Here is a 12340-nt window from a genome sequence, read left to right on the forward strand (position 1 = left end):
TAACAGAAATACAAATTAAAAAAATACGAAATTTATATGTTATACCCTTCTATCAGAGGTTGAGAAGAAGGTAGAATTCAACGAAAAGTTGTTAAACGTAGGATTAAGCACAAACGTTCCAACTAATTAACGATAAAAACTAGTTTGTATCTTACGATAACATTTCGTAATAAACCCAGATGTGCTATGAAACCACTAAGTTTGGGAAGATCCCCCTACGGATTCTTGTTATAAAATCTCATTTTCACCTGTTATAATCTCCCAAATGTGTCTCGGCTAATATAGAAAATGCCGCTAATTCATTCATTTTCATTCATTCTTTTTATTGCCGTCTCTCTCATATCGATCTTATTACAAAATTTACAAACGTTTAACCTAAGTAGTGGGCTACAAAGATTTTGTTTCAAAATTCTTTAAAAAGTATTAAAAGTAATAATTTCTTAAAAGAAATACAGATTAAAAAAAATAATGAGAATGTATTATTCCTCCTGATGAAATTTTGAGAAGGTAAAAATGTTGTACCAAATGCACCATGAAGTAAGGCTAGGTGCAAATGTTGCAACTAACTAAAATCAAGTAGATCTATGTTTTTTTCATCTTAATGTTTTATTAATCCTATTTATTTGGTTCCATTTAAGGAGCATCTAAACGGGAGGATTTTATTTCGAAATCGCCATTTTGACACAAAAGTCCCCCACTGAGTGTTAGACCGGTGCATTTTTTGCCTATCTTTCGGCGCTTAAAATCTCCCTCTTCGTAAGCTCCATTAGTTTATGTTCGAATATTTTGACATTTCAAGCGATTTTAAATCTTTTTTTTTTTTGTTTTTCGAGAGATGTTTTTCTCGTGAACTATTTTCAACGTTATCAGAAGTCGAAAAGTAGGTGAAATAGGGACACGATATCGATTACTCTTCTGAATGTATCGTTTAATCTTCATTAGAATACAGTCCAATTGTTAAATAGACATCCTTGTTTGAAGTTTATCCTTGAATAAAGTTTATTTATAGAAAAATTAAAACTTACGACATTTTCTTAATTTAGCGACAATATTAGCATAAAACCCTGCGGTAGGACGGTTTTGATATAGAGGATGGGTGCCCCATCTCCTTTTCCTTATAAAGTATTCATCACCAGGAATAAATTGTTAACTTTACTACTCTTTTACAAATTCTTTGATTGTAAAATAATGTGTGATTAACGTTCGAAACGTTTGGAAATAAAATAGAAAGTCTTCCTAACTAACTATTTTAGTTAGAGCACACTTGGAGAATTTATAACAGAGGGTAGAGAAAATTTATCTCAGGAATTAACCACTAGGGGAGATTTTTCGAGACTCATCGGTGCATAGCACAGTGGGGTGCATTTCGAAATCCTCCCGTATAGAAGACGTCTTATTATGAATTTTTATGTGCCGAGAGGTAGGCAAATTTAGACCGAAAATAGCCTGAAGGGGTATTTCTATTTCGAAAAGGAGATTCCGAACCGAAATATCCTCGTTTAAAAAGCCCTTCAAACGGTAGAATAATTGAAAATACTCTTTTTGATCCTAACTGTAATTTACGATACTCTTCAAATTATTTATAGAATCTTCTTCAACAAAGGAAAGAAAATTAAATTGATATCCCCCTTTTCCAATGAAATTGACTCCGCTAAAATTACCAAGCGGTACGAATGAAAAATTATCCAACTTAAAATGCATTGATCAATTTGTGATAGATGAACTTATAATTTCGAAAATTCAATCAAATATCCGGTCAATAGTGCTTCTGGAAAGTAACATAGAGACAAACACTCTAATAGAAAACTCTTTAACAAGTCTTCGTATTCAATTAACATTCTCCAGCCACTCTAACTTCATCCCAGAATGACGAATGGAGCAAAAAAAACCTCCTATTTAGAAGCATTTTGCTTTTAAATCATTTACGCTTTCATTGTGTACAACCAATTTATTAACTTGGATAATATTCAGCAGACCCTCATTGTCTTCCTTGATCTCCAGGGCTTGTAAGTTCTTTTTCATTTGGGAGGAAGGAAAATAAAACAACTCATTGGTATGGTTTTTTGTGGAAATTCTGGATGTAATTGAGAAGTTGAAGAAACCTCCAGCATCCCATTGAAGGAGCTGATTTTTCACTTTGCATTCTTTTATCTTTTATACACTTCTTTTCAATTCATCATCCATGCCAGTCTTTTCACATGGCGGAAGGAGAAGCCAGAGCAAGTATTAAAAAAAAAAAACGACGAGGAAAACAGACTCTAAGATTAGCAGAGTGGATAGCAAGGGATTCTATAGTGCTACACAAGAAAAAAAAAGAATGGAAAGTGGCGTGAAAAAAGTCCTCTATACTTCCCACTCTCAGTCATTTTGCAGTGAATAGGGATCCCTTTTCTACACTCATAAAAATTTAGGGTAATTTCTAGAAAGAGCCCTATTGATTTTACCATAAGGAATTTGCAAGAAAGTGATATTAGAGTATCTGAAATCGAATGGATTTTCCACGCTTTCCATTACAAGATGGGATTTTTTTTGTGATGATTCTGAAACGTGTTAAATTAAACACTGGGCGTGGTAAATTTTACGATCGATTCGGATAGCTACATTTTTGTCATTTTACTACACGAACTAAAAGAGCAATATGCACAATCGATTTTTTTTTTCAAATTTGTCACCGTCCCGCAGCTCAAACGGTAAAAAATATCAATTTAATGACCCCCCCCCCCCCCCCCAAAAAAACATTATCTCGCAGGGTTTCATCCCTCCCTCAAATCATGTTTTTTGTTAATTTCGGAAGCGGCTGTAACATTTTTTTTCGTTCATATATACAGCGGGACCTCGATAGAGTCAACTAATTATTTCCAGTAGGGGAAATCTGCAGCAGTATGACAATGTCATATGACAAATTTAAAAATTTCTATGTGGTAAATTCGGAAGAAGTAAATAAAAATCCGAATCTTATTAGTTCCTGAGAGCTTCGCAGGGTTGTTTACGTTTACAGTGCGAATCAAATGCCCGAGTTTACTACTCCAGAGTTTACTATGAAAATTTCTCATATAACATTGTCATAATGTTACTGAATTTCCCTACAGGTCTGTTGATTCTATTGGAACGGTTGACAGTATTGGAGTCCGAAAAACATAAGAAATTTTGATAGAAATATGTATTTTTTATGTTTGTACTATAGGGTAAGGGCTCATAATTTTGTACAATCTGTTATTTTGGACACTTTGAGGATAAAATTGGACACTAAAAATAAATTGATTAAAATGATGGATTTTTATTCCAATATTTGATGAATAATGAATTTTATTCCAATAAATTTTGAAAGATTTTGACACTAAATACGTTAAATTTTGAATATGATTTGAGTTAAAATTGCTTTGTTGAAAATTCAGTGTGAGCAATTGCTTGCGAGAAATGTGACAGAACTTTTTATTTACTTCTGTCTTATTTAGCTGTGATGAAGTACTAACAATGTTTCTTCACCTTTTTTGAGTGATATTATTAAATATTAATTAAATATTGTGTTGATTTACATTAATGGTGATTTGTACATTTGACCTGAAGTGAGATTTGCCTTGTGAATTAGATTTTTCGTGTTAAAAATGGGAAATTTTCAAAGAGATTCACTAGTGAGGCGATACTCCTTATTTTGGACAGGTGTTTTTCTCTCGAAATTTCGTGAAGTTTTAGCTTTTGTGATAACTAGGTTGGACAAATACCTGGATAAACAAAGATCCCGGAAAGCTCAAGGAAAGCACTAATCATAATCATACTGTCCAAAATTATGAGCCGATAAATTCAAAATTCAAAAGTTCAAGTTGACATTACCTAAGTCCGTAGAGTAACAAATGGTTGTTGATTTTATAGGAGATTGATTCTATCGAAGGTTGACTCTATCGAGGCCACACTGTACTTAGAGGTCCTAAAAATCGCCATCTTTAATGTTTGAAGGTTAATGTTCAACCCGTTTAACTACCCTGGGGGCTTATTTTTCAGCCGATTTGGTTTGATTTGGATTTTTTTATGGAAAGCTCTTGAAATTTCTAGTTCGTCTGCATCGATTTCAATTGATAATGAATCGTTAAAGTCCTCGTAAATTACTTATCTTTTGGTATCAAACGGTGTTAGATACCAACTATCGGACTTCGGGGAACCCCCATATAAGTTGACTGAAGGATTATTATTATTATAGGCTTAATTGAACCTAGGTTTTTTGGTTTATTTTGAAAAGAGCTCACATGATTTCTTTTATATTTGAATATATTTTAGGAATAGTCCAGGTGAGAATTTCGTCCATACATACCTACGGTCTAAAAAATCGCCATTTTGGTATTTTTTTAAACTCAAAGAATCACTCTAGACAGCTATTGTTCCACCAATTCGGCTAAATTTGAACTTATTGGATAGGCCTTGAGGTTGGTAAATGGTAATTAATCGGTATAGTATCCGTAGATAAATTTTCTTTCTCGAATTTAGTTTTTGTTTGTCCGTATGCTTGTAACTTATGCTAAAATGTTCGATTTTGGAATGCTTCTATGTATTATTAATCGATTTAACCGGTAAGAAACCAGTATGCATCCAAAAATAGCTCTATTTAAATTCCTTGTAAAGTCAACAATATTATATTCCACAATTTTTGAAGGACAGTTCGTACACTGCTCGAAAATGATTTGAAATGCGTTAAATTAATTAGATTAATAATTTGGTAAATATTTAACAAACTAAAAGGAACTTGTTATCATTACTATTACGTATTTATTGAAAATTTCAATACAACTGTCTTGCTCTGGCTTATATTTCTAGTTCTCCAAATATCACATTTTACCATAATTATTGTATATTTTATTATAACACATAACTTAATAAGTTTCAAGGCTAAATTGAATGCAAATCTGTAAATTTTGTGTTAAATTAAGCCCAGAAACAACACTTACTATTATGAATTTATTGAAAATTTTAATATAATTGTCGTACCCTGGCTGATATTTCTAGTTCAACGAATACCACATTTTGCCATAATATTGTAGTTTTTATTACAACACGTAACTCAATACGTTTCAAGGCTAAATTCAATGCAAATCTATAAATATTGTGTTAAATTAAGCCCAGAAACAACATTTACTATTATGTATTTATTGAAAATTTTAATATAATTGTAGTACCCTGGCTGATATTTCCAGTTCAACATATACCACATTTTACCATAATTATTGTAGTTTTTATTACAACACGTAACTCAATACTTTCCAAGGCTAAATTCAATGCAAAACTGTGAATTTTTGAATTAAATTGGACCTCGGGAAAAAATTGAAAATTTCTTACTTGAAAAATATCAGAAAATATGGCAATAAAAACCACAAATTTGTGCTTGAATTCGAGCAGTGTAATTTCAGAGGCTATTTGTCAGAAATGCTATCTATATTTGTATGGCAAGTCTGAAGCTGTGCAGAAAAGTGTATTTTGTTGGACAATATGAGAAAAGCAGAGAGACGTAAAAGAACAGGAAGTTGAGAATAAAAGTCGCTGGAAGGAAATACAGAACACGAGAGGGAGTATAAAAATACAACATAAGAATCTTGCAAGGAAAATATTTCTCAGCACTTTTTTTTGGGGTAGGGTTATTTCCATCTACAAAACAAACTATTATATTCCACAAAGAATTCTTGGAAAACAAGTTGATCCTCCTAAGAGTGCTAAATATGGCAAAAGAGAAAGAAATCTCTCATAAAATATCCTCCCGCAAGGATTATTAATTTTCGTGATATCCTTTTGAGAGTTTTACCCCACAAAATGTCCTCCACAAAGTTAATTTTTTCTTATGCATATTTGAAAGTTGGTTATTCATAAAATGCCTCAACTATTAGTACTCTCCATCACACTCCATGTGACTGGAAGAATATAACCAATATAGCCACATAAACTTTCCTAGCAAAGTGATCTAATTTCCCTTTATGACCCCACCCTTACAGTGCTAAAGTGTTCACAATTATGCCTTAATTGAAAGTGAATTATTCCTCCTATCATCATCGTTAATGCAATTCATCGCATAAAATTCCATGATGCACGATCAAAGGGAGAAAGAGACATTCTCCAAAGTGAATTGACAACATCCCAGCATCATTAAAATATCTTTTTTCTTCACGCTCTCTCTCTCTCAAACCCATCAATGCATTTATTGTTGAGCATGGCCAGATGAAGGGAAAAAAACCATGAAGTAATTGTACGCATAGGACTATAAAAAGTCAGCCCGATAATTATGATCTTTGGGAGTTTTGAATAGATATTCAGGGATTAACCTATAACGAAGGCAAAAAAACGTAACCCCTCTCTGGATTGGGACTCATAAACTTAACCCAATGAATTCGTTCGAGCGATCTATCTTTGGCACGCTAGACGCTCTTAACCCATTTACTGAAGTGGGATATGACCGTATTAGGGAATTGGGATTCAACTAATTGTTAAGATTCGAATCCCACATTCCACATATTGGATTTGACTAAACTAACTCAATCCCAATAGGGATTCATTCAGTTCTATTATATTTATTGAAAGTAATCAGTTCAACTTAACATTTTAAGTAAGATTCTAAGTGCACAGGTATAGGGCTCAGTGGGATTGACCGAATTGTCGGGATCATAATAATTACTATTGGCTTAGACTAAATTATATCAGTACCAACTGGGATTCATTCAATCCCACTGCGTTATTTAAACTAATCAATTCCATGCTTAAGATTCTAAGCCTTCAGTAAAGTATAAAAGGCATAAGGCTCCTTGGGATTAAACTTATTGTCACGATTAAGACAACCGTGATTAAGTTTGAGTCAATTGAATCAATCCCAATAGGGATTCATTCAATCCCACTGCATTATTGAAACTAAAGAATCCTATACCTAAATTTGTTAGACCTAAGCTCAATGGGAATGAAATTATTGTCAGAATTTCAGTCCCATCTATTGGATTTAGTTCAGTTAAATCAATCCCAACTTGGATTCATTCAATCCCAATAGAGATTCTATCAATCCCAATACCTTATTGAAAGTAGTCGATTTAATACCAAAACATTGTAAGTCGTCCGTAAGGTATAAGGGGCATAAGGCTCCATAAGATTGAGTTTTTGTCAGAACTCGAATTATTATTATTGGTTTTTAATAAATTTTATCTGTCTCAATCGGGATTCATTCAGTCCCACTGCCTTAATCAAACTAATCAATATTACTCTTGGCATTGTAAGTACTCAGCAAGGTATAAGTGGTATAAGACTTTATGGGATTGAACTGGGTTGAACTTATTGTCATATTTGAGTTCAACTTCCTAAGTTTGACTAAAATAAATCAATCCCAAATGGGATTCATCCAATCCCACTGCATTATTAAAACTATTCAGTACTATGCTTAGAATTGTAAGTACTCAGCAAGTTATAAGTGGTATAAGACTTCATGGGATTGAAGTGGATTGAACTTATTCTCACTATTTAAATTCCACTTCCTAAGTTAGACTAAAATAAATCAATCCTAAATGGGATTCATGCAATCCCACTGCATTATTCAAACTAATCAGTACTATGCTTAGAATTGTAAGTACTCAGCTAGGTATAAGTGGCATAAGACTTCATGGGATTGAACTGGATTGAACTTATTGCCATTATTTGAATTCCACTTCTTAAGTTTGATTACAATAAATCAATCCCAAAGGGGATTCACTCAATCCCACTGCATTATTCAAACTAATTAATACTATGTTTATACTTAGCATTGTAAGTATTCAGCAAGGTGTAATGGGTGTAATGCCTTGTGGGATTGAGTTTATTGCCAGGATTTGAATCTCAATTAATAGGTTTAACTCAAAGAAATCAATTCCATTACATTATTTAAACTTATAGGTTCCGTACTTAAACATTTTGAGTCTTACAGTAAAGTATTACAATCCGTGGGATTGAAATTATTATCAAGATTCAAATCTCAATTATTAGATTTTAGTCAATTAAATAAGTCCCACTTGGGATTCATTAAATGCTATGAATACCAAAGATTCCTAGAATAATTTAATCATATTTTTAATGAAACGTATTGTTTAATTTTATCAAATTAAGCTGAAAGGTCACTCTCAGACTGTAATTGAGTATAAACTGCTCATGCTTAGTCCCATAATGTTTACAAAGGATAATATCCATAATATCAATCAATCCCAAAACGTTGCAGTTGTTTTCCCAGTCAATCCCATAGGTTTTTAAAACTCAATCCCAAAATGTTACTGAACAGAAGCTTAACATCTAAAGGCTTTTCAATGCAACCAATATCCAAAAATTTGACTAATTCTAATGAACTGTCTTATTCTGATCTGTGTGATATACTCTGAATACAAAAAATATTATATAACTCCATTAGGATTCAGGGAAAGACTAGGCGAAAGATATTTCCAAGCCTTAGATAACGATAGGATAATATATGGCTCTCTTATTTAATTCGACCTATAATTTTTCTTTTGGTAAAGTGCCAATTGGATTGACTTCGCATAAGTTTTAAAAGGTTTTATTGAAATTTATGTACAGACTATTACACAGATATTACCAAACTTTAAATGAAATATTCTTGAGTAGCAGTTTAACTTTTTAAATTAAGATATTAGATTTTTCTTACCACAAGTATATTTCATTTTAATGTACTTAAGTTTTTTCTTGTTTTGAGTGATTGTCTTGTTGATTATAAACTTTAAAAATATACCAAACTTAAATGTAAATGTAAGGCCGTCTTCAGAGGTTTAGCCAAGTTTTAGAAGGTCTCAAACTCCTAAATAGCAACCAATTTAATGTGTTCTTCTCATTCAAATAGATTAGTTTCCCATAGTAGTCCATTTCTAAGTTAGTTCAAAAAATTTTCGACTAATAAAAAATTTGAGAAGTTAAGTCTTATGGCTATAGCGGTCTTCAGACTAGAGGTTTAGCCCAGTTCCCGAAGGACTCAAAGTCCTAAATAGCGAGCAATTTTAATGGTTTTTGAGAGCCTAATATGTCATTTAACTTTAACAATCCAATTCTAAGTAATTTTTCTTCAAAAAAAAAATGTGATTGATAAGAAATTTGAGAAATTAAGCCATATAGCTAAGCCTTAGGTCTCAATCCAGTATAAGATTGCGTTATATTAAGCATTATTAGCCCTCAATTCAGATTAAGGAATCTTTAATTTTAAAACTAAATAAAATTTACTAAAATCTTTAAGCTTCTCAAAGTATATTTTGGATTTTTGAGGTTAAGCACAGTATAACCTGAATTTGAAAAAAAAAAGAACTGCCACCCGATTAAGAAAAGGAAACCAAATATTTATATCATGTAAATACACGCATAACGCATTCTAAAAAATTAGGTCACTCATGCACAATTTATTTAAGGTTATAAATAAACAACCCGGAAACCTAGTGTGGAGGCATTACCAAGGATACCCCTCAGTGTGTAAAATCGATAATTTTTGTTTCAAAAAATCCTGTGGAAAATGCTTTTAAAATTCAACCGATAATCAAACACAACCTTTCTCAATTTCCCTTTAAAATTCTCACTTTAACATGCGAACCCCTAAAATACACACGAGCTTAATTGAATTTCAGAATCGTTTGTTTGTTGTATTTCCCACAATTTCATTCGTTACCCCGGTTTGCAGTGGTGCAACCATAAATAGAAAGGGGTCTGGATGCGTGAATGGGTTAACGGAGAGACCATAAAATAGTTCATTTTTTTATGAGTTCTCTAACTTCTTATTTGATGCCACTAATCACACTGAATGAGTCGACCTTATACATGGTTCTAAATAAGGGCGAGACTATGCATTGAGATGTTATGCATGGCACATTCCCCTGTGGAATTACGAGCAAGAGGAAGTTTGGTTTGAAGCTGGTCTGTCGGCTGACGGTGCCATGTGCCAGGCGCAGCGTAAAATAACGTCGTCAGGAGCGACAGCAGGGGTTGCAAGGAGGGTGAAATGGTGGTGAATATGGGTGGGTCTTCACCAGTGAAATTTCTCATGAGCATAGAAGCTGCGTCAATAAATAAATCATAATAATCATCTATGAATCTCATGTTGCAAATTGGATATTTTCGGGCATGGTGCTTTGTTCCCATTTTCGGGGAATTGTTATTCATGATCGAAACAAGAAAAGTCCAAGAGGTACTCTTTCTATCGTAGGGGATGATTTTTTCTGGTCATGTAGAAAAATTGCCCAGATTTCTCATCCATTTTCCCATTCACTAAATTCCATCATTCAGAAAAAAAACCACCCGTGAAAAAATCATGAGGAGGGTTGCCCAGATACTCTATGGTTATGACATTAAAGTTCATTTATTAAACGTAGAGAATTTGGATAAAAAGATTTTTAAAGTACGAAACTTGACTCAGAAGAATTTCGGTTCGACAGAATGTAGCAGGAAATAGATGGAGACACTGAACCTTTCTTGATTTTCACAATTTCGAAGTATTCTTGACATTTCAATCGCCAAAAACGTCAACAACAGTGCGTAAACATTTGCTACAAGGAGTGATTTTTAGTTTTATGCAATTTCAGAACATTATAACGTATGAATTTAAATTTCATAAATTAAATGTCTTTTAATGAACTTATTTAGACTATTTTAGATAAGTGCAACTTGTCAATTTAAGTTTTCGAACTTCCAATGGATTTTTAAGTAAGTTTTCTCTAATATACCTTTGAATCGGTACAGTCTAAACCTCAACCGAGAGATCTCTTAAATCAGGAAAGTTACTGAGCGTAAGAATTATTACTTCATTACCATATCACGTATAAGATTAATATTAAGATTAATACTTTCTAAACTGCGAGAATGGCAAAAAAAAGATAGCAAGTGTTTTATCATGCCTCTCTCTCGCGTTTCGCTCGAAAACTGACCGAATCACAGTTTGCACTGTGAAATTATCACAGTTTAGAAATTAAATATTAAAAAAATCTGCCAGACTATTTAATTGAGAGGCAACTAAGAAGGGTTACAGATTCCTTATCTTAGGAACTAACCACTAGGAGTGACTTTCAAAGGCTCAACGGCACATAGCATCGTAAAGTGTATTTCTTAACATCCCCGTTTTCAACATGTCAACCAATTGCCATGTGCACTTCAACTCGTTTTCGGCTCACTGAGACTTTTACTTTTTTAAGTAGTCAACGTATTCCACAACTGACCACTTACCATGAAATCAAAAACAAATTAAATTAAAAAGTAATTGTGCATTTCTCGAACTTGTAGACCTTAAGGCTAAAAAATTCGAAATACGTTAATTGATTGGTAACTTCCGCTGACTTAAAACACAATCCTAAATAATTCTCACAATTCCTGTAACCAGGATATTACAAGTTTTTAGTTTAGTTAAGGATTTAACCAAATGGTTCAACCGATCTAATCGGAATTAGAAAAAATCTATAGGTCAAATTGAGTTCAACATTTGAAAAGTTTGAAACAGAAAGGATTATCTGAGAATTTTGAAGACATTTAAGAAAAATATTTGAAAGAAAGTGGGTCATAACCATAAATCTTCAATATGAAACTTTAAGGTTGTTGATACAACGTTTTGGAATATTCGCTATCTTATTATTTTTCATATTTTTTTTATTCAAAATGTTTATTAAAATCATTAGAAAAAATAAACCATAAAAAGCTTAAACTTTATTTAAGAAAAACTTAATCTTTCTGTTTTGCTATTTTCTACAGGTTTTGTTGCAGTAGAAATACTTGTTCATTCAACCTTTCTACCACTAAAAGGTGGCAAAGTTTCTACATAATTATTTTTTTATATTACTTTAATATCGGTTTCAATTTAATTTTTCAAGTTTTCAAAATCAAATGAAATTGCGAAAATATTCTTTACCTATCAATTAGTAAAGTGTAAGGCTTTGTGTATGCAAATGCCGAATTTGCCTAGACAATTTGTGAATTAGAAATCATTCGAATTTAACAATTTATTCGAAAATCGAAAAACGAGAGATTCAAAATTTTGAAACCTTAAGACAAATACTCTGCTCAAAATTAAAAAAAAAAACAAAATCACCCAAGCTAACGTTCTTTCAAAATTTCGAAATTCAATAAATTCATAAATTAATTGTTAAGTTTTTAGATTTTTTGAGATTAGATCCAATATTTTTTTCTCTGATCTAATCCTTATTTGTTTTAATTAAAGAGATGGGAATGTATTTCCCATTCTCTTTAATAAAAAATTAAAAATAAATAAATTGTACCACATTAATTTTGTGAATTATAATTGTAGTAGGCCCTGAAGAAGATCCCATCCAAGATCGAAACGTCGGCAATAATAAAGTAAAATTGCAGAGCATAAAATAGACCG

At 32.3% G+C, this 12340-nt stretch overlaps 1 protein-coding gene across 1 annotated transcript in view; it reads right to left on the minus strand.

The window, feature by feature from the left end:
* LOC129806624 (neural-cadherin) overlaps nucleotides 1-12340 on the minus strand; it is a 654674-nt gene that overhangs the window by 553745 nt on the left and 88589 nt on the right. The gene's annotated exons all lie outside the window — the stretch shown is intronic.

This window comes from Phlebotomus papatasi, chromosome 3 (assembly GCF_024763615.1).
Source record: "Phlebotomus papatasi isolate M1 chromosome 3, Ppap_2.1, whole genome shotgun sequence".
NCBI classification, from domain to species: Eukaryota; Metazoa; Arthropoda; class Insecta; order Diptera; family Psychodidae; genus Phlebotomus; species Phlebotomus papatasi.